This window comes from Octodon degus, unplaced genomic scaffold (genome assembly GCF_000260255.1).
Source record: "Octodon degus isolate 3935 unplaced genomic scaffold, OctDeg1.0 scaffold00126, whole genome shotgun sequence".
Lineage (NCBI taxonomy): Eukaryota > Metazoa > Chordata > Mammalia > Rodentia > Octodontidae > Octodon > Octodon degus.
The window spans coordinates 6,874,051-6,878,672 of record NW_004524702.1 but is presented as its reverse complement, the minus strand read 5'-3'; positions in this window follow the sequence as shown (position 1 = coordinate 6,878,672).

The following is a 4,622-nucleotide window of genomic DNA, read 5'->3' as shown; positions in this document are numbered from 1 at the left end:
TTTGTCTTGCTGGGTTTTAGTTTTGGTTTGTTCCAAGTCTTTTCTAGTCCCATCCCCCATTTCCTCCTTTTTGAGTAAGAACGAATACCACGTACCATGGTACCTTGGGATTATGTAACTTGGTTTTGATTTGTGTGGAGGTTTACATACAGAGTGTTTGCTTTGGGTCACAGAAGACACTGGGACTTTTGAAAAATGCTGGAACTGTTGAGGCTTTGGGGGAGGGATTATTGCAGTTCCGGATTTACTCAGAAGAGTTGTACAATGTTGGCAGAATCATAAACTTGCTTCCAGAAAGCCTGGCTATTATCAAGATTGACATAAATGGTCCCAACAGATAAGTATGAATTTAAATGCTTTAAACAGCCTAACATACCTGAAAAACCCTTCTCATCATCATGATGATTAATAACAATGCATAAGCTAAAGGTCGAGTAGTGTGGTCGTCTCTATTGCTTGATGGAGCTCACAGACCCATTGAAAGGAATCCGGTGATTTTATTCCTTGATATTGATGGTTGGTTGAGGGAAAAGGAAGGCTTTTCTACCAGCAAGCTTTCTACTAATGCTCCATCTTAAGCCTGCACTCAGCTGCAAGGAGGTGAGTACTGAGGCATGGCATTCTGTCAGCGTGTTTGGACCTTCGGGCAGTTGTTTCCAGCTTCTGGGCTGAGCAGTCCTCTAGCTCGTTGTGGTAGGGTGCGTGAGCTAATGACAGTACAAAGTAGCAACTGTAGAGTTGCCTGACCCACAATGGGCATCAGATGACCTCAAGGAACAAGTCAAATCTCTCTACTTACAAGGTGTGGAGGACCACCTAGGCAACTCTCCTTGAAAGAAGAGCAGCTGTCTCCATTTTGGCTGTGCCTGACCTTATTTTCATGTGTTGATATGTACAGAGCTGGCTAGGACTTTTCCTTATCCCTTCAATGGGTTTTAAGCCAAGCATATAGGTCTAGCTGAGGTGCTGGTGGTAGTCTTTGAAGACAGCATGTATGTTTCCCCAGTAACCCTCACCTGCTGCTCTTCAATATGAGCCAGATCAAGCTGGGACGAAGAGCCAATGCTCCATGCTATCAGCTGGGATTGAGCCTCAAAACAGAGGCTAAGACTTCCTGGGCTCGAAAGATTACACATCAGAGCTGAAGCACCAGACCCCAAAAACGTTAGATACTATCTCAATTGTGTAAAGCAGACTACTCTGTGCATATCGCAGAGGTGAAGGCAGGCCTCCTCCCTCGCCCAGCTCACAGCACTCACCTACTTCCCGCCATTCTCGGTCACTCATCCTCAAGCCACTCCTCCTTCATGACTGAATAAAACCTGGGTTTGGTCCTGGGTCAAGGTCTTTGTTCTGGATAGCCATCACCATGGCTGGACTTAGGACCCCTTTGTTTCCCATAACTATGTGCTTTAGTATCTTTATTCTCACCATGGGCTACACTGGAAGTGGTAGATTGGAATTAACTTGATGGGATTCCAATAACTTATCTATGGGATTACAAACAAGCTTTCCAGATTGAGATGAGGACCAGGAAGGGCTCTCTATACAAGATATACTCCAAAGAAGTTACTGACCTCTGCTTGTGGAGGCCAGGTGACAGGCATGGGTGGAAGGCGTAGCCATCAGGAGACCTGAGAAGTCCCTCGACTTTGTAGCTTAAATTTTTGCTAAGAACTTCCAGATAACGAGGATGGTCCTGCAGCACAGGCTAGCTCCAGACTTGTGTTCCTCCCTCCTCAGCCTCTAAAGTGTTGGGATTGCAGGCCTGCACCACCATGCCCAGCCTCTGTAGGTGTTTTGAGTTACTAGGAATTGGTAGGGATCAAAGAGTGACAGAGACGAAACAAAAGCCTGCAGTAAGAATGGTCAGAAATAGGGGAGAACCAAAAGAATAAGTAGGAAGAAATTCTTCCTCTTTTCTTTTCTTCTGTATTTTAGCGAAGGATCTACAGGGTGTTCAGGGTCTCACTACTAGATCAGACTCATAGGGATTCTCCTGTTTACAGCCTCCCAAGAGCTGGGATTGCAGGGGTGTGCCACCACACCCAGTCTCAATCAACGTCTCAGCTTGCCTCGGGGCCGGCATGGCAGGCCCGGGGAAAGAAGTTCTTCTTGGAGAAAATCTCAAAATTGTCTAAGTAACAAGAAAATAGAAGATGAGATGCATAAAGTTTGCTAACGTATTCCTGGACACAGCTAAAGAAAAAGAGGGAGCAGAGAATTAGTGGAACGGACACCCTGGCAGTCAGAACTGTGATCCAGCGTTTGATGGGAGCATTACATCTAGGAACAATGGGCTAGTTTTAACAAAGAGCTGAGGAATCGCTGGCCTACCCTCCTGACAGAGGTTAGCAATGGGAAGCAAATGAGAAAAAGGAACTAAAGCTACGGTCACAAGGGCTGCTTCTTATGTCATGAAGCTCATTCAACTTGAGCTTATCAACAGGATGCTCTTTTAGGAAGGGTGGTATCCAGTGATAATGTCCACAGAAACAGAAATGTGGAGTTGGGAGAGGAAAAAGAAGCAATACAAAGGTCATCTTAAGAAACTTGAGGTCTGGTGAGATGGCTCAGTGGTCTAAAGCACCAACTTAGAACAAGCTAAGCAAAGCACAGGGACCGCGGTTCAATCCCCAGCACCAGATGCCAGCCAGCCCCGCCCCCTGGTGGGCTGAGCTGGCCACACACACACACACACACACACACACAGAAAATTAAAAAAAAAAAAAAGAAACTTGAAAAAGAAAAAGAATCTTGAAGCTCGGTGCATTGATAAGTGTCCATAGTCCCAACTACTAGCAGGGTGTAGGCGGGAGAGCCTTTAACCCCAGAGGTTGAAGGGCAGTCATGGCAAGACCCAGTGTCTTCACAAACAGAAGAAAGGGGGCCACAGAGATAGCTCTGGCACTAAGCACCCGTTTAGGCAAGTGCAAGGACCTCAGTTCCATCTCCAGCACCACGTGTTGTGCCAGCCCTGCCTCGGACATGCCGAGCCAGCTACCGAGGTCAGGCGTGGTGGCACACGCCTGTAATCCCAGCACTGGGGAGGCTGAAACGGGATCTCTATGAGTCCAAGCTGTGTAGTGAGATCCTGTATTAAATACATAAAATTTTAAAAAAGGAAAAGAAATTAGAGATTCTTACAAGACTTGGAAGATGCTGGTCATTGGCAAAAACCAAGGATGAATTTTTGAGTTCTAAATGAGTTCTAAATATTTTTCAAGTAATGGAAAGGGGAAGGGAACAAGAGAACCTGGTAACCTTTGTGAGTACGCAAACAACATCTCTACAAACTAGAGATAGTTAAACTGGCACATGAAGATGGATTGCTAATTTTCCACATCAGATATGGAAAATGAGCTGAAACTCAATTAACCAGGAAGGATGAGGGATTGTTTCAGCTAGAGTTAATACGACATGGATTTGTGGCCAGCCGGCCTTCATCCACATACTTACTTGTTCAGTGAGTTTGTATGAAACACCTGGGACGCACTGGGTGCGCCACACCAAGAAATGGATGAGCTGTCGTTACTGTTGTTTAGGAAGGCATGTTCTCTTGGGGGAGACAGAAATGTAAATAGATTCCTGGAAAGTATTCATATAATTAAAATATAATTTGTAAAGTTGTTTTTGGTATTTTTTCCCCTTTCCTTTTCAATTTCTTTCTCTTCCCAGGAGGGCCTTGAGTCCAACTTGCTGTCAGAATCCACCTCAAGGCGTTGTGTGCTGATGGATGGGTAAGACTACTCAGAGGGAACATTTCTTAAACACTGTTGTTTTCCTTTTGATAATAAAGGGAAGTTCATTGGAACAAATGCAGATAATACAAGGATATAAATAAAAATAGTAGTCACTTGGAGTTCTGTCACTTAGGACAAAGTTGACCAACACTTTGTTGTCTTGTTATCCATACATATGTCTCTGCCTATCTGTCTATTTATCACCTATTATCTATCATGTATTTTACAGAAATTCTCTGGAATACACATTTATTTTCTGTAACGCATGTATTTTCTGTATACATATTGTTTTCTCCACTTACTATGTCACAGGCTTGTTTCCATGGCATTAACGTAGATTTACATTCTTGTTGGGCTTGGTGGCGAGCACCTGTAATCCCAGCATTCAGGAGGCTGAGGCAGGATGATTGTTATAAGTGTGAGGACAGCCTGGGCCACAGTATGAGTTCAAGCCGAGCCTGAATGACATAGACAGACCCTGACTCAAAACACAAAACAAAACAGAAGATCTATATCCTTACTTGAGGTAACTCCTCCATGATACTCCATTGTGTGGCTGAATGGCTGTTTATTCAACCAGAGTTCTTTAATTGGGGTCCTTCCTGGCCCTTCTCCAAGTGTGCATATTCCGTATTCAGAAGGTCCTTTTTTTTTGTGTGTGTGTGTATTTAGTACAGGGTCTACAGGGTCTCACTATACAGATTGGACTCATAGTGATCCTCCTCTTTTCAATTTCCCAAGTGCTGGGATTACAGGCATGTGCCACCATGCCCAGTCTCAATCCCATTTTATCCCACCCTGGGGGTGGGGCCAGCACAGCATACCAGGGATGAACCCTGGCCCCTAAGTCTGCCTAAGCAGGCACTTTAATCCACTGAG